At 40.5% G+C, this 19,784-nt stretch overlaps 1 long non-coding RNA gene across 1 annotated transcript; it reads left to right on the forward strand.

Moving 5' to 3' along the window:
- Positions 1-294: 294 nt before the first annotated feature.
- On the forward strand, positions 295-3,965 carry LOC116687417 (uncharacterized). The gene is made up of 4 exons (XR_004331538.1): positions 295-1,432; positions 1,806-2,024; positions 3,519-3,729; positions 3,882-3,965. It is a non-coding gene; the product is annotated as an uncharacterized LOC116687417 (long non-coding RNA).
- The last annotated feature ends 15,819 nt before the right edge of the window (positions 3,966-19,784 follow it).

Genomic DNA, 19,784 nt, shown 5'->3' on the forward strand with positions numbered 1-19,784 from the left:
TATGTGTAATGTTTGTTATTTAGTTGATTTAGTTTATTCATCATATCAATGTCAATATTTCAGACTTCCAGCCTTTGTCCCTTCTGTGGCCAACACCAGAGCACTGTTCAAGTGTTTTGTGGCAAAAATGTACAGTTTTTGGCACAAGCTGAAGACAACAGTAAGTAGATTTATTATATGTATTTTTGTTCTCAAAATTAAAGGGTTCAACACACCACACTGTTTTTAATAATAATTAGTAGCGACATACAATAGCTCATACATATTTTGTTTAAAATATGAAGAGGTCATGATTAGATTTGACTGATTTATTTCAACATTTTAACAGCTTCTATAATAATGTAGTAGTTGTTGGTACATAGAATTAAATATTAAATCTGAATCAGATTTTTAGCCAATTAAGGGCAAGGAGAGTTTGTGAGTCTCACTGCCATGGGCAAGAAATAGTTCTTATAGCATGAGGTTTTGGTCATGACAGACCTCAACTTTTTACCAGAGGAAAGGGGTTAAAACAGATGTCCAGGGTGGGAGGGACCTGCCCTAATTCTCCTGCACTCCTGGTTCTGGATAAGTCCTGAGGAGATGGCAGACTGCAGCTGAATATCTTCTCTGTAGACCGGATGATGTTATGGAGCCTGTCCTTGTTGAAAATGTTGCTTTTTAATATTTTTCTCCCTTTATGTTCGTCAGGGTCAGCATCAGACAGCCCCACAGAAGAGGATCTGATTAGAAAGTATTTCCATGATGGCTACAGCTACGATGAAATTTTTGGATTTCCTGGCAACAACTCACATGTTAAAATGAGCCTTTGCTCTCTAAAGAGTAAATTGAAAAGTTTTTCATTGTCCAGGAAAACACATTTCTCTCCTCTTAATACTGTCCGTGCTGCCATACAAGAAGAGCTGAAGGGTCCAGGCCAGCATTATGGCTACCGTTCCATGTGGCAGATATTGCGCCAGAAGTACTCTCTCACAATGAGAAGGGATGATGTCATGACGTTGACGAGAGAGCTTGATCCCTCAGGAGTTCCACTTCGAGCAAGACGAAGATTTGTGAGAAGAGTTTACAGCTCCTGTGGACCAAACCATGTCTGGCATGTTGATGGTTATGACAAATTAAAACCATATGGTTTGGCCATTAGTGGCTGTATAGATGGCTACTCCCGCAAAGTACTGTGGTTGGTGTGTGGCGCAAGCAATAATGATGTTGGGGTCATTGCGCAAAACTATCTGCATTGTGTCTCAGAATGTGGTATCATACCAATGCAGCTTCGCACAGATTGTGGTACAGAAAATGGAACAATGGTGGCAATCCAGTGTGCCTTATGATCAAAACACACTGATGGTTTTGCTGGGGCTGCCAGTCATATGTATGGCTCCTCAACCGCAAACCAACGGATCGAAAGCTGGTGGTCATACTTCCGAAAACAAAGGTGTGGTCCTTAACATTTTTAATTTTTTTACAGCTTTAGTAATGAACATAATATATACTCATGGAATATAAATATTTCTGATTACTTCTGAAAATAATTGCTTGTGACTGGACTCAACAAAAACAAAATTTAAAATTATGTAAATCATAAGTGAATGTATGTTTTTACCCTAAACACTTCTCACGCATACATCATAGAAGTATCACTTTCCCTTTTTTTTCACCACTTAAAACACAGAGACCCCTTTAACCCACTATTTTTGTGGCACTTCAGGTTTACAGTTTTATAATGATCATTGAAATGTGAAATTTTGAATCCATAAAATAGATCTGCATCACCTTAAAAAAACTACATCTCTAATGTCTGTGTTCAGGTCTCAATTCTGGATTGACCTCATGAATGACTTGAAGGAGAGACATCTCTTCAGTGGAAGTCGGGGGCACGCATGTCTTGTCCGGTTCGTGTTCCTAGGTGTGCTACAGAGGGACCTGGATGAAAGCAGGGAAAAGTGGAACACGCATGCCATCAGACCTGTGAACCAGTCTTGCTGTCCATCTGGTAAACCAGATGTCATGTACAACCTGCCTCACAGGTTGTTGTTTTTTCTTCAATCAAAACAGATTCTTCCTTTTTATTCACATTTTCTTCTAGTTACTGTTTGACAAGCAAGTACATTCAGTTGCATGATGAGTAGCTTTTAGTCTAATAATTTTCCCTAAAAATGAAGATTCTAAAGATGATTCTATCAATATATTTTCACCTCATGACAGCCATTACTCTAATAATCTATTTTTGGTTTGACAAAAAGTTACTTTATTTTCAAATATTTGTTCCAAAATTTGCAAAACAAAATTTAAAGTAAAGTGCTATTTAATAGTGCTATTAGAGCAGTCACATTCAATGTTTTTTAGTCCAGGGACCCCTTAGCTGAAAAAGAGACCCCTACAGCATATATTGTATACATAAATGGAAATTATTTATACATCATGTTTTAAAGTTAAACGTACATGTGGAAGGCACAGGGAATCTTTAAGCTTCACTTTATTGCTACCATAGTGGCTACTTTTATACAGTAAGCTTATCTTCAATATTGTGGGAAAATAATACAATGACTGAGGTGGTGATGAACAGGGCACTCAGGAACGGCCACGTAAAAGCTGGCTTAAAGTATATACTGAATTAACCAAAGACTAAATAAGAGTGTGTGTATGTGTGACATATTATACATTATGCTTTGCAGCTGGGTTACAGCTAGGAGGGAGAGAACAGACAGGGCTATCTTAGTCAGATATGCTACAGTGAGCACGGGAGGAGGAGATGGTGAGGCCAAGGACACTGAAGTTCAGGACGGTCTGATAACTCAGAGAACAGGACATACAAACTAAGGAGGGAGTGAACATAGCTGTCTGGTGAGGTAAATGATAACTGAAAATAATAAGAAGAAAGAGGGAAGAGGCAGAGCAGAGAGTGTAACCCAGCAACAGTATAGCTGACCAATCAGGCCCCACAAGGGGAACCAATATAACCCTGAGCACAATATTGTTTAAGTGCCTTTTGGGGGACCTCTGTACTAGACAAGTCTCCATCAGGTCCGTGCACGTGTAACTGCTCGGAAACGCATTTCATCTGTTGACCACAAGAATAAACGCTGTGTTAATACATCATGGAGTCAATTGTCAGTTTATAGAAGGATTTCTCCAACAAATTGTAAACTTTTTTTTTTTTTAAATAGGCCAATTTATCTTTGCTTTTGATGTTGGATTCAAATTACTGTAATGTATATTTTCAGACATTTTAATATTAATAAAATATATTTTTTTAATAATTTAGCGGCCCCCCTGCACTAACTCTGAAGACCCCCTTAGGGTCACAGACCCCCTGTTGAAGATCTCTGCATTAGAGCTTGTTGATACTCCTAACACTTCCCACAAGTACATCATACAGGATGAACATAACTTTAGCACAACTTCCTGCTTATACATGAACCACAAAATACATTTGCTGCCCACATGCCCAGAATTACTGCCTGCTGGTTGACTGAAAACATAAATGCTGAACTGAACTGATGTGCATATTATACTTCCAGGTTTGGTGGAACTGACTGTGGGTTCCCACTCACACAGGAGGAATTGGGCCAGTTTGCATTTGAGTCAACCTACAGTCAATGTGGAGATGACCATCTTCAGGCCCGCTTTGAAGATCTACAGAGACGGAGGGGTCTGCTGCAGCCTTTGACAAGGGAGTCCTGTGTGGAAAATTATATCAGACTGAAGAACATGGCTGATATGTAATGGAATGTGAGTCCAACTTTCACAGAACAAGTGTTTTCTGATACTATTTTTGAAATGAGTGGAGTCCAAAACCAGGAGAGTTTTGTATTCCAAAATCCATGTAATTTTGAAACTGGTCCGAAGTCTTGGACATCAGTATTTTGATTGTGTTTGCACAGGTTCTGCTGACTGGGAAGCGAGAAGTCGACTGAAAAATCAGTTTGGGTCGTGGCTGAATTCCAGAGGGATGCAATGTGTTTAATGGGTTTCTTCTTCCTACTCCTTTTCGCACATGTGATAGAGGTATGTTAACACAGGAAAGAAGGGTACCTTGTTTGTTGTTTTTCTCTCCAATGTTTTTAAACATTGTTTTGTTATTTTTTATATTTGTATATACTTTCTCTTGCACGTTTGAAATAAAGATATCAATCAATCAATCAATCCTGTGGCAAACATCAGGACATCATGGAGGAAGAGTCCTGTTCGTTTATCTGAAAAAAGAAGTCTTGAGTTAGTTACAAAATATCATATTTCAATAGAACTGCCTTGAAGATGAGAACAATTGTTGTAATTAAAATAAATAAATACAGATGCATGCTGCTCCAAGGCATGATTGACATCTAGTGCGGAAAGCCCATCTTTGAATCTAAAAAACATTTAGATCAATCATTACCTCTAAGATGCTAACGGCAACATGTTGAAGCAGCTCACAAATCCCACATGAGCCTAAATTGTTAATCCAATCAGTGTAAAATGTCAAAATTGACAATCCAACAATTTCAATCTTTTAATTACCAATCCCATTTTACATCAAATAATCTTGACATACACCAAGATGATATGCTTTCTATGAGGTTGTTATTTTCTGAACCCTTAGAAAAACACCAGCTCTTTCTTTGTAGTAACATTGCTTTATCATTTTAATTCTAATGCATTTGACTTGAAAAAAACAACATTTTAACTTAGGTTAAATTAGGCAGACACATTACCTTTGTATCGAGAAATGGTTGCGGTAAATGATGTACCACTGCATGAAATCCTTTATGATCTTATCTTTCTCATCCACACCATCAGGGTACTGAAAGCAACAAGCTGGAATGTCTTTCAACTGACGCATGCAGTTCATCCAATGTAGCTGCGTTGGATATCTAGGGTAGACAACAACCATCATAAACAAAGTAATATGCTAAAAACTGTATCTGTATCTAAATAGACAACAATATACATAATGTTAGAGATAATGAGGATGCAAACCTGTTAAGTCCCTTGAAAACAAACAACTATAAACTCAATTTGCTCTAGCAATGGAAACCACTGAAGAGAGGCCAAGTGAAATTGGTTCTCTTTCTGTTGCCAGTAAGAATTATAGAACAATTCCAGATGGGACAGAGAGGACTGACTGGTACCTGAGTATAAGGAGTTGCAATAATGAAACAAAGCAGTAAACAAAAGCGTGAATAACTTTCTCCACGCCATGAAACCACGCCATACTTATTGTGGACTAGTGAGAAGAATAGAAGTTAAAATTCAGAAACATGTCTCTAAATAACATTACCTGCACTGTCAAATATGAGATATTTCCTGTCCTCTGGGCCATCAAAGATTCTTCGAGTTCTCAGGCAGTTCATTAGGAGGGTCAGGAACTCTCACTTGGGACCACCAATGTCCAATGCATCCTCAGTTTGCCCCTCATCATCAGTAAATTTGACTAATAACTCATTAATGGGTCAAATGAAGCACGTTTGAAGCCGCGGACTGCTCCATCCCACACATTTTCTCTATTTATTTTGAACCTGCTGCAAGATGTTTTTATTATCTTTGCTGAGAGTTGTGATACAATGTCTGCAGCAGTCAAATCCTCTGTGCTGCAAAAGATGTGGTTTACTATTATTTCAAATAATAAGTCCACAAAGAACATTTGAGAAAATATGTGCTCCATGTGTTCTTCTGGCTCAGACTCGCTGTCAATAACAATTGGTGCATACACATTTGTGTAGTTTCTGCAGTGAGGGGATGGTTAAGTAAATGAAAAAAAATAATAATATACAGTTCATTTTCATTATACCAAAGGATGTCAATCATCTTTGTTTCTTTGAAAAACAATTAGTATATAACAGACAATACCACCACGTTTGGCATATTCATATTCATTTGTTCATAAACATTTGACAAAGATAATTAAAAATTATTAAATATCCAAAAATGTGGGAGTGTTTCCTTGTCGTCACAGAGGGTGTAAGTTGTTTCCCATTGTGATTCGGGGTGTACATATAAACAAATGTGAAAAGTAAGGTGGACACCCAAAAACCAAGTTTAAAGTTAAGAAAATGAAAGAGGCGCAAGTATTTAGCCAAACATTCCAATGCTGCTATAGTGCTTTAATTTCAGACATACAGGGGAAGTCATCATGTTTCCCCAACCGCATATCTACAATTTCCAGCAATCTATCAAGTAACTCTGTAAAGGTTGCAACTGTCAACCCGGCTTACCTGTAGAAGTTTGTCTGACCTTGGGCTGATTTGACCTCTTCCTGGACCGCGGTTTTTCTTCCATCCTAGTTTTTAAGAAATTACTGCAGTTAGCAACTAAAACAGCACACACCACCATTTCATCATTATTATATTACATTACTGACGTTAATGCAATCCAAACACTCAGGTGCCCAGTTCAGTAGTTAGTTCTCCTTCCCACTGCGGACTAACGTTAGCGATGAAAGTTCACGCACACAATGTTGTCACTAGCAAACTATTGTAGAAGTCAGTCTCAACACCGCAGCTAGCTACGTAAACCTGTTGCTCTGTTAAAATACTGTAAAAGAGGAGGGCCAAATGTTAAAATGAATACTAACCTTGTTATGTCGTCGCTATCTTCCCTTTTGGTCCCGTTTCAAAGCAAACCTCTCATGTGCTCGCTCTCTCTCTCGTTCCATGGGCTCTAAAACCAGCTGTTCCACTTAGCGCTCCCCCTAGAGGCCTGGAGCACTTCCGTTGTGGATTCTTTATGCAGCGCGGTTTGTACTTGCATTTGTTTTTTGGTTTGTGTGCTTTTCTGTTTGCATCGTTTTTTATTTGCATCGCGTTTGTGTATTTGGTTGTGTTGTGTGTATATGCAGCGCGTTTGCTGAATGCTGCGCATGTGTTGTCAAAATAATTAAGTTGTTTTCTTAATTTGCTCGTGTTTTGCCTATTTGCATGTGTTTTCTGAAGTTGCAGGGCGTTTGCCTCTGTCGGCCACCGTAATCACCTCTCTGGTTTGGTTGAAATTAACTCTTAATTCACCCATTTACATGTGGAGATATGCTGGCTCTATACACTAAAAGCAGTGATTATTTACATGGAGTCTGGTGGAGATATGCTGACTGTATACACGCTAAAAGTAGTGATTATTTACATGGAGTCTGGTGGAGATATGCTGACTGTATACACGCTAAAAGCAGTGATTATTTACATGGAGTCTGGTGGAGATATGCTGGCCCTGTACACACTAAAACCTCTGATTATTTACATGGAGTCTGGTGGACATATGCAGACTGTATACATAATAAAACTTCTGATTATTTACATGGAGACAGGTGGGTTTGGTGATGGTAATCACGGGGCTTTGAAATGATTAATTAAAAATTATATTTGCTAATTTCCTCATTCTGCCTATATGATGAATTAATACTTTTGACATTTACCTTTTTAATGTGTTGATTAAAATGTGAAGTAAACAATGCAATTCATATTTGCTTTTTTTTCTTAAAATGATCAGTTAACAATTGATTACAATTAACGTTGTGATTATTCCAGGAGTCAGGAATGCTGGAGACTCTGGAGGTAGAAACTTGAGCAAGGGAAAATGTGATGTGAAACTTGAACAGGATGTCACCATCATATCAAAGTCATGAAGCCTTTTTTAATGCAGCGTGCACAGCTGTAATCAGATTGGAGCGAATGGTAAATGGATGGAGGTTCCTGTCTGCTAATAACATGTTCCAGCATGTTAATCAAATAACATACTATCACTTCACCAGCTGGAGCCAGAGGGGGACATTACATGTACGTTTCGCTAGGTAATTTCCCCTCTTATCTGGCTACATTAGGATGACACGGATAACAGATGTTCACCCATCTCATCTATTAACAATCCTGAGTTGTTTTTTTTTACACGCTTTCATCATACTTAATTTTTCTTTTTTATTCCCTTTTATTTTTTTATTTTAGTTTACGTAGGTGGACCGTTCAATGCAGCAGGTTGTGAGAAAATGAAAATGGAACTCAAGAGCAGAAAATGTGACGTTTGGCTGTGCTTTCCCCATTAGCTTAGCATAAGCTAAAAGCTATTCTTTCTGGGATCCTGCAATCTGTTCTTTTGACTCTTTATGACATCACACTACACACACAGACATAACATTTGAAAATACAAATCATAATTTAATCTTACAGTAACCCAATTAGTACAATAAAATAAAATAAATACACTACTCCGAATATATCTATTTTAAGAAATAAGATAACAAAAAGCCCTGTAACAGACTAATTTGGTATTAAATATTTGAATTCCTTTGAAGGTTATAAGTTGAGCTACATGTTCAACTTGCAATGATGATTTGTCACGTGGTGGCGAGGACTCTGAACACTACGCAACACTGCCACGGTTACAATATTTGGTATGAAAACATCCAAAGGAAACGAGTTGTGCATGAAGGAATCTACCAGGGCTGTAGTGCTCAAGTCCGGTCTTGGATTCGAGTCCGGACTCAAGATGGTTTTTCCATGGTCTGACTTGTCTTGGACTTGTCTCTAACTCGCTGGTATTTGGTCTCGGACTCGCTGGTATTTGGACTCACAGTTTGACTGGGAGTATTGGTCTCTTTCAGCCTCCATACTCTTTGGATGACGTTGTCTCCCATATATGGGCATTCTATGGGCTTCACTTCCCTAAACACGAGAGCAGACAAGGAGCCAAGAGCTAGAGGCATAAATGAGCCCAAACGCAATGAATTATGGACATAAAGTGGATAAATCTTGGATGTAACGGTTTGGATTTAATGCTCAACGACCCCGAAAGAGGCTGGAAGTTCCAGGCTGGATAGAAAATCAACTGTAGAGGCTAGAAGGACCCGGAAAAGACCTCCGTAATCGATAACTCGTTACCTTTTAAACAACTTTTGGTGAGTTTCTGTGTTTTATGGTTGATAAATTATAAAACTATGAATCAGAGGTGCTGTTTTTGCTCGTGGGCGAGTCTCTCGGTCTCAGGTCTTACAAAGCCTGTGAGCAACAAACTTTTACAATGATAAAGAAATAATAAAAACCACGCGATAAAAAAATTGTCGCCGTTAAGTAATTAATTAGTTTAACTTGCCCAGCTCTAATATATATATATATATATATATATATATATATATATATATATATATATATATATATATACACATACATATTAGGGATGAGCGCGTACAGCATTATCTGTATCTGTATCTGTTTACCACATGAATTATCTGTATCCGGATCTGTACTCTGACTGGGCGGGGCCTAAACCGGAAGTGGTCAGATTTAACCCGGAAGTGGGTCAGGTTCTCTTGAAATGGGCGGGGCTTTAACCGGTATGTTGTTTAAGCATGCAATTGATATGGGTTGATCAGAAATTGTTATATTTAATGCTGATTAGAAAACTATTTACATGACAGCATCAAGCTTCAGATCAATGGTGTTGTCATGGTAACAAACAAACTATATACAGAACGTTTTGCAACAATGAATACAACACATGCGGTTGCAATTATGAAGTAAAATGTAATGTAATTTTTTTTATTTCCGCACCAGGTATATGTGTGTGTGTGTGTGAGTGAGTGAGTGAGTGAGTGAGTGAGTGAGTGAGTGAGTGAGTGAGTGAGTGAGTGAGTGAGTGTGTGTGTGTGTGTGTGTGTGTGTGTGACAGCTGACAATAAAAAAAAAAAAAATCTCCGATGGCAGAGACGCAACGGGAGTTGCATTTAAACCAAGCAGCATGTCTGAAACCCACGTTCACCAGAAATCTACTGGTTACTATGTAAGGACTACAAACCCCACGTTCACCAGAAATCTACTGGTTACTATGTAAGGACTACAAACCCCACGTTCACCAGAAATCTACTGGTTACTACTATGTAAGGACTACAAACCCCACGTTCACCAGAAATCTACTGGTTACTATGTAAGGACTACAAACCAAAGTTAAAAACAAACCTGAAGCTGAAGAAACCCTAAACGTTAACGGAACAGATCCGCACTCCAGAGAGAGAGAGAGAGAGAGAGAGAGAGAGAGCGAGGGAGCGCATTTCTCCTTGTTCGGTGTGTGTGTGTGGATGATCTGAGCGGGTTTGTAGGGGGGGGCGCTGTGATTATCACAGAACGCTGCGCGGCCAGTTGAGGATTTGTATTCAATCAGTGTACGGATATTGATTCATATTACTCGTATAATACTTGTACTCGGCAAAAGTGCTTTATCCGTACCGGATACTCGTTTCAGCCGGATACTCGGATCACCCCTAATATATATATATATATATTTTATAATCAATAATATAATAAAACTAGAGGGAGGCAGGGCGATACAGCCCGATCCCGTTGGGGAGAGTTCTAGCCTGACCAGGCTCCTCTCTTTACCCTGTCTCTCTTGGTTTTGCTGTAATAGTTTTAGACAGCTGGGGACATCCTTCGACACACTGAGCTCCTCTCTCCTCTATCTTTCTATCTTTCCATTAATGTGCATCCATGTCCCAGAAATGCTTGTTACTAACCTAGCTCTGGGGAGTCATTCCCCGGAGTCCTTATGTTCTTTTTCCCCCAGCATGTTTTCTGGGATCAGGGAGGCTCCAAAATCATGGTAACAGCTGTCGCCATGGTCCCGCTACACGTTCTGCCTTGCCATGTTACATCCTGCTACGCTCTGCTGTGCCCTGCCACATCCTGCTGTGCCTTGTAATGCCGTACAGTGCCCTGCTATGCCATGAACTACTACAAAGAACTACTACAAACTACTATTTTTTTATGACTGTTATTGCCACTCTTCATTCTAATCCCAACCGGCCCGTCAGACGCCGCCTACCAAGAGCCTGGGTCTGTCCGAGGTTTCTGCCTAAAAGGAAGTTTTTCCTCGCCACTGTCGCACTGTTGCTTGCTCTGGAGGAAACTACTAGAACTGTTGGGTCCTTGTAAATTCTGGAGTGTGGTCTAGACCTACTCTATCTGTACAGTGGCTCGAGATAACTCTTGTTATGAATTGATACTATAAATAAAATTTTAATTTAAATATATATCACACGTAGATTACCCCGCTGTGTAACAGTGACCAATGACTGGTGTCTTGTTAAAGCATGCATTACATATCGTCATACGTCTCCTTTCCTCATGTTTAAATTATGCATAAATATTCAGATGGGACTTTTGACCACCACGGAGACCGTCATTATTTCATATCTGACCTGCAGCCTTTTAATTTCATAATAACTGCAGAGGCCTCTTCTGGGAGTGTAACTGTGACACTAGGTGATCTAAGGTGTGAAGATGTAGTCTTAATAAAGATGAAGTATAAAGTATAATATAGTCACTTTGTTCACTCAAGTTATCTATATAGAAATAAAATGCAATAAAATATCCAGCCTCCAAAAGGAGTGGGGGAGTTATAATAATAAAAGAATAAAGTGATAATATTATTGACAATAAAGCACGATGTAAAGACAACAACGTTATTATATTACAAAAGTTTCTTTGATACATTTACATTTCTTATACATGTCCCAAGGCTTGGACACTGAGGACAACCCTGTCTCTCTCAGAGAGAGACTGAGAGAGAGGGAGAGACAGAGAGAGGGAGAGACAGAGAGAGACTGAGAGAGAGGGAGAGAACTATCCAGTTCAGATTTAAATTATAAGACTATTATTACCAGATTTTTATTTTTTATTTTATTTTAAGTAAATTATTTCTATTTACTTTTTCCTTCCAGTACAGAATAAATTAGCCTTTTTATCAAATGAAGAGTACATTTCTGACATCACAATCACTCATAATTAGTTTCGGCCTCTCACATACTGTAAGTCTGACAGCCCTATGTCTCACTTAATAACTGTATTACTATGTATTACTGTGGGTTTATCTCTTTTTTTGTATTTGCTAACAATGAAGCCATTTACTGTCTCCATGTGGAACATTCAGGGCCTTAACTGGGCGGCTGTGGCTCAGTGGTAGAGCGGTTGCCTGCCCACCGGAAGGTTGGTGGTTCGATCCCCGCCCCTGCAGCCATTGTCGAAGTGTCCTTGGGCAAGACACTGAACCCCGAGTTGCCCCCGGTGCTGCGCATCGGAGTGTGAGTGTGTATGAATGTATATCTGATGAGCAGGTGGCACCTTGTACGGCAGCCCCGGCCACGGTGTATGAATGTGTGTGAATGGTGAATGTTTCCTGTAGATGTAAAAGCGCTTTGAGTAGTTGTTAAGACTGGAAAAGCGCTATATAAATACAGCACATTTACATTTAACTCTGCATTGTTTAGATGTTAAAGTGAAACCCCTGAATTCAAAGACAACACCAAGGACACAGACATTATCATCCTCCAAGAGACCTGGTGTAGAGCCGGCTCTGTCACTCACTGCCCCCCCCAACTATAGAGAAATCATCCTGCCATCAGCCAAACTCCCTACTTTTAAAAGAGGGAGGTACTCAGGAGGCATTATTATCTGGTACAAAGAAGAAATCTCAACACCCATCACCCCTACAAAACATGAACGCTCACACATTTGGCTCAAAATCAAACAAGACATCACTGACCCCCCAACAGACATATTCCTGTGTGCTGTATACATCCCCCCTAGTGACTCCCCGTACTATGATGAGGATATCTTCCCCCTCCTACACGAGCAGATCAGCAGCTTCCAGGCCCAGGGAAGTGTGCTGATCTGATGGGACCTGAACGCACGCACCGGCTCCCTCCCTGACTACAACTCCGAACTAGGAAACATTTATGTATTTGGACACAATTATCCACAAAACAAAACTAACCTCCCTCGTTCCAACTGGGACGTCCAGGTCAACAAGAATAGCAGAGAGTTACTTAAGCTCTGTCAAAGCCTGGGTCTGTACATCCTCAACGGTCGGCTCCGAGGAGACTCTTCAGGTAGAACCACGTTCTGCTCGCCTCTTGGCAGCAGCACCGTGGTCTACATAGTGACAGATATAGACCCTTCCTCTCTTAGTGCCTTCACAGTCAAACCACTGACCCCTCTTTCTGACCACAGCCAAATTATTGTTTCTCAGAAGGTCAGTGTCATGGGGATAGCCCATGCCTTCATGTAAATCTGGGGTAGCATGTGGTATCATGCTAAGCTAACCTTTGTATGTCCAGTACTAGGGAACGGTTAGTGTGAGCATTATCATTAGCATGTGGGGTTGCATCAATGGACACATGGTTTGTCATTTTATTTCAGTACTTGTCAAACGACTAGGAATCATGTTTGGATAAAAGCAACACATACATAATTCATTTCAAGTTATTTATTTTAGTTTCATTCACCTGTTCTCATTCCAAGCAGAGATCAGGGTCGAATTGGCAAACAGGAAGTGATAGAGTCTGGAGTAATTTATAGAGGGGAAGCTCTGGAATGGCCAAAGTGTCAGCCAGTCCAGAGGGGTGTACAGAGTGTCTAGAGTTCTGTTGTTAGAAACTTGTTCAGCATGTAACATTTCATTTTTGATGTTATTGTTGATATAGCTTGTATTCATGAAGCCAGAAAGGTTTGGGAATGCTGAATTAACACAATGGTGTTTGATCGATTTCCAATTAACTTTGGTTTGTCTTGTAGGAGGGGCTTCGGCTATAAAGGAAAGAGGCCGAGGCTCCTCTGGGGAGAGAACGACTTTGGCCAAGAAGAGTGCAGTTGCTAGGGCCCAAATAGTCAGGGCCTGATTTAGCCTTTTTATTATTTTGTTTGATATTAGTTGGTGATAGTAATTTCAATAGTTAGTATGTAGTTTTCATATTTTGTTTATTTTTCTATTATTTTTTAATAAGTCATTCTTGCAATACTGCATTTCTTTGTGACTGCTGAGGAAATAAATCAAGGCACCAGATGAAGAACTCCAGAGTCCATTCCTCCTTCTTCCACTATGGGGCTAAACATTACAGTCAGTGACAAACATCAGCACCCCCCCCACAGCCCAGTAAACTGTTTAATATCAGGAGATCCTACAGATGGGCCGAAAACAGCACCGAGGAGTTCCAGAAAGCATTCAGCTCAGCCCCAATCCAAACACTACTAGACACCTTTCTGGACACCACATATGTACACAGTCTAGAAGGCGAAAATAATGCAGTTAGACATATCAACCACATTATCATGGAAACTGCAAAGAAATCCCAATTAAAATTATCCAAAAATAAACCTAAGAACCCCAAAGATGACAAGTGGTTTGACAAAGAATGAAAAGAAATTGGACAAAACGTTAGGCGATTATCTAACCAAAAACAAAGAGAGACAGGAAATGTAGACTTACGCCTTCTCTACTGCGCCACACTTAAACACTACAAACACACACTCAGAATCAAAAAAGCACAACACACACACAAACAACTGACATTAACGGAGGAGTCCATAAACACAAACCAATTTTGGGAAAAATGGAAAAATCTTAAAAAAACTCAACCTGTGGAATTGGAGATACAGAATTAAGACATGTGTCGGCCATTTTGAAACACTCTACGAGCTATCACTAAGCAACCCAGACCCAAATCAAAACCAAACCATAACAAAACTGATTGAACTAGAATCAGCGGTAAAAGACAACCAGAATTCCCCATTAATGAACAGGAACTAAGAGACAAACTCTGGGCACTAAAACCCCGAAAAGCCAGTGGGGTCGATGGCATCATGAATGAGATGCTGAAATACACAAGCCCTCAATTCCAACTGGCCGTTCTGAAACTCTTTAACTTGATTCTGGGTGCAGGTTATTTCCCTGACATCTGGAACCATGGTCTCATCACACCAATACACAAGCCTGGAGATACATTTGCCCCAAATAATTACCGAGGCATCTGTGTGAACAGTAATCTGGGGAAGCTCTTCTGTCAGGGCTGCCAACTCTCACGCATTGGCCGTGAGACACACGCATTTGACTGGTTTCACACGCGCACACGCCACACTCCCGATTTCTCACGCTGAAGTGTCAACCCGGTCGGACAAATTTCTGAAAGATGAGTTTATCTGTAGATCTGGCTGTTGAGCCACTCAGAGACTGTGAGGGGTTCAAGAGCGCTCCCTGTCTGTGGAAGTTTCGAATTGTCGCAAACTGAGAACATTTTTTTCACGAGCCATCCCAGGTGCATTTCCCCGGCTCCAGGTCTGAGCTCTGAGTATTACAGACCCGTCCGTCGCTTCATGTCCACTCTCTCTGTAACAGTAGAGGTGAGCAGCGCGGCTGGTGGACCCGCTCTGCTGTGGGCAGTGACGCGTTGCATCCGTGTAGTCCTCCGATGATGAGCAGCGTACAGCCTCCTCGTAACTTTTAGAGACCAGAGACCCAATGGGCCTCTGTGTCTGTCAGACGGTCTGCATGAGATCTACCGTATCAGCGGAGCAATGACATGCACAACTCTCCAAATCTCAGACAACAGAGATGGGAGGAGTTATATTTAGAATATGCATAAAGTTGTAAACATGAACAGAAATCTGATGAAACACATCTGAGCTATACACTATACCATACGATACTGCAACGTTGGGCCACTATTGTGCTTCTCTAACCTCGGTGCATCTCTAAATGTAACTGTAAATAATTAATTTGATGTTTTATAAAATTAACAAATAGTCTTTATTTTCCCAAAAGTAAATCCAGTAAGGGGGGCACAGAGGACGAGGGCCAAACATTACTGAGCCTCGGCACAAAGGTTAAATGATTAGAATCTATGTAACTCAATGGTTCTTATTCTTTAGAATTTCAGTGGTCCTAGTTGATCCCTCAACATTAATTTAACTTTGGGTCCCTGGTCCCTACACCAGGGACCCCTGGACCTGTTCCCCCACAGACCCAAATCTTCTCAGCTGTTGCTGACATATGCTACTGTCTCTTCATGTGGTTCATTATGTTTGGCACATTGTCTAGGTCAGTTCTTATATCATAAGAAGTTAATAATGTAAATAATGTAAATGCTAAATGCCTCAATACCTGTTGATACTACAACAACACAAACGTTCTTAACCCTACAGTTTTGCACATATCATGTAAGACTTGATTTCTGCATATACTTGCAAAAAAACTCTCCAGAAAGTGCCATTTAATGGTTTATTTTTCAAAATTTTTTTCCTGGGGGGGCATACCCCCAGACCCCCCTAGGGAGAGACCCACCCCCCAACATATAACAAATAACAAATTTAAACCCTGAAGGATAAAGACCAAAAGAAATTGCTTTGTACGCGGCAAAATATGGGTTGCCCCCCCCAGTCTCACTCCAAGGTTTTGGGAAAAGTTGGCAGCCCTGTCTTCTGTAGCATCATCAACTCCAGACTCACAAACTACCTTACCAAACACAATGTCTTGAGTAAAAGTCAAATTGGAATGGTACCAAAACACCCCACTTCAAACAACATGTTCACTAGGGATGAGCAAGTACAGCATTATCTGTATCTGTATCTGTTTACCACATGAATTATCTGTATCCGGATGCGTACTCAGACTGGGCGGGGCCTAAACCGGAAGTGGTCAGATTTAACCCGGAAGTGGGTCAGGTTCTCTTGAAATGGGCGGGGCTTTAACCGGTATGTTATTTAAGCATGCAATTGATATGAGTTGATCAACAATTGTTATATTTATTGCTGATTTGAAAACTATTTACATGACAGCATTGAGCTTCAGATCAATGGTGTTGTCATGGTAACAAACAAACTATATACAGAACGTTTTGCAACAATGAACACAACACATGCGGTTGCAATTATGAAGTAAAATGTATTGAACAAGAGTTTTCATACTCAGTAAAACTTTCTTTTTTTAACTTTTTATTTTTTATGATCTGTGTGATTTTTTTTTTTTGGTTCTTTTTTATTTTTTTATTTCCACACCAGGTATGTGTGTGTGTGTGTGTGTGTGTGTGTGTGTGGTGTGTGTGTGTGTGTGTGTGTGTGTGAGTAAGAAAGAGACACAGAGAGAGAGGGGGCAGGGGCGAGGGGGGCAGCTGACAGCAAAGAACCCACGTTCACCAGAAATCTACTGGTTACTATGTAAGGACTACAAACCCCACGTTCACCAGAAATCTACTGGTTACTATGTAAGGACTACAAACCCCACGTTCACCAGAAATCTACTGGTTACTATGTAAGGACTACAAACCCCACGTTCACCAGAAATCTACTGGTTACTAAGTAAGTACTACAAACCGAAGTTAAAAACAAACCTGAAGCTGAAGAAACCCTAAACGTTAACGGAACAGATACGCAGACCCGACTGACTGCCTGACGGAGCGGGAGCGCGAGAGCGAGCGAGAGAGAGAGAGGGAGAGAGGGAGCGCATTTCTCCATGTTCTGTGTGTGTGTGTGATTGATCCAAGAGGGTTTGTAGGCGGGGGGGGCGCTGTGACTATCACAGAACGCTGCGTGGCCAGTTGAGGAGTTTTATTCAATCCGAGCACGGATATTGACTCATATTACTCGGATAATACTTGTACTCGGCAAAAGTGCTTTATCCGTACCGGATACTCGTTTCAGCCGGATACTCGGATCACCCCTAATGTTCACCAAAACAACAACAAAATCTATGCACGTTTCATAGATTTCAAAAAGGCATTTGAGTCTATTTGGCACAGCGGTCTATTCTACAAAGTTATTGAATCTGGTGTAGGAGGTAAAACATATGACATCATTAAATCATCGTACACTAACAATAAGTGCAATATTAAAATTGGCAACAAAAGAACAACATTCTTCAGTCAGAAGCGTGGCGTGAGACAGGGCTGCTGTCTGAGTCCCACTCTATTCAACATCTACATCAACCTACTGGCCACTATCCTAGCGGAATCCGCAGCCCCTGGTCTCACGCTACACAACTCTGAGATCAAGTTCCTGCTCTATGCAGATGACCTGGTTCTGTTGTCCCCTACAGAACAGGGCCTACAGCAGAACCTGGACTTGCTGGAGCAGTACTGTCAGACCTGGGCCCTGACAGTAAACACACAAAAGACAAAGACAATGACTTTTCAGAAAAGATCCAGATCTCAAGGAAATGCATACAGCTTCACATTAGGAAAACATAAATTGGACAATTGTACACATTACAATTATTTAGGACTGAAAATAGGTTTAACCCAGCGATAATGGAGCTGAGAGAGGAAGCACGCAGGGCGTTGTATGCAATAAAAAGTTAAATCCACATTGAAATCCCAATCAGAATCTGGCTCAAATTATTAGAATGTGTACTAGAGCCAATCCTCCTCTACGGTAGTGAGGTGTGGGGTCCTATTTCCTACCAGAATTCTTCCTACTTGGACAAAAACCCAGTTGAAATCCTGCATCTAGAGTTCTGTAAAAGCATCCTACAGGTGCACAGGAAAATCACCTACAACGCCTGCAGAGCGGAATTAGTTCAATTCCCATTATTCATCAAAATTCAAAAACGTGCAATCAAATATTGGCTTCATCTAAAAAACAGTGACCCCGACTTCTATCAGCAGAAAGCCCTGCAAGACCAAGAGCTGGGCAAAGAGAAGAGTCCCCTCACTCAGCTGGTCCTGACGCTCAGTCCACTTCCTGACCCTGTTCTGCCTCAGGACCAGTCTGGGAAACAACCAATCAGAGTTAACCAAATTATAACCAGGCCAATATCAAACCTTCCGTTTTTAAGTAAAATCATTGAAAAAGTAGTCTTTCAACAACTCAACCATTTCTTGTCACTAAGCAACAGTTTTGATACCTTTCAGTCGGGTTTCCGACCACACCACAGCACTGAAACGGCTCTTGTCAAAGTCTTTAATGACATACACCTTAACACAGATAATGGCAAAATTTCAATCTTAGTATTACTTGATCTCAGTGCTGCATTTGACACGGTCGACCACGACATACTACTAGACCGATTGGAAAACTGGGTAGGACTTTCTGGCTTAGTACTAAACTGGTTTGAATCCTACCTAAAGAATAGGGATTACTTTGTGTCAATAGGTAATTATGCATCTGAGCGTACAAATATGACGTGCGGAGTTCCGCAAGGCTCCATTCTGGGGCCTCTTCTGTTTAACATCTACATGCTTCCACTGGCTCAGATTATGGAGAAAAACAAAATAAGTTACCATAGATATGCGGACAACACACAAATTTACAGAACCTTATCGCCAGGGGACTATAGTCCAATACAAAAACTGACTAAGTGCATCGAACAAATTAACGACTGGATGTGCCAGAACTTTCTGAAATTAAATGAAGGAAAAACTGAGGTAGTTGTTTTTGGAAAAAAAGAGGAACGATTAAAAGTCTGCGCTCAGCTTCAAACAACAATTTTAAAAACAACAGACAAAGCCAGAAATCTTGGTGTAGTCATGGACTCAGACCTGAATTTTAACAGCCACATTAAGACAATAACAAAGTCAGCCTACTATCACCTTAAGAATGTATCAAGGGTTAAAGGACTTATGTGTAAACAGGACTTGGAAAAACTGGTCCATGCTTTCATCTTCAGTAGACTTGACTACTGTGATGGTGTCTCTACAGGTCTCCCTAAAAAATCAATCAGACAGCTGCAGCTGATTCAGAACGCTGCTGCTCGAGTCCTCACTAAGACCAAGAGACTGGATCACATCACTCCAGTTCTGAAGTCTTTACACTGGCTTCCTGTGTCTCAAAGAATTGATTTCAAAGTACTTTTGCTAGTTTATAAATCCCTTAACGGTTTAGGTCCAAAATACATTTCTGATCTGCTACTACACTATGACCCCCCCAGACCTCTCAGGTCATCTGGGACAGGTCTACTTTCTGTCCCCAGAGTCAGAACTAAACAGGGTGAAGCAGCTTTCAGTTTCTATGCTCCTCATATCTGGAATAAACTCCCAGAAACCTGCAGATCCGCTGCTACTCTCA

Source organism: Etheostoma spectabile, chromosome 4 (assembly GCF_008692095.1).
Source record: "Etheostoma spectabile isolate EspeVRDwgs_2016 chromosome 4, UIUC_Espe_1.0, whole genome shotgun sequence".
Lineage (NCBI taxonomy): Eukaryota > Metazoa > Chordata > Actinopteri > Perciformes > Percidae > Etheostoma > Etheostoma spectabile.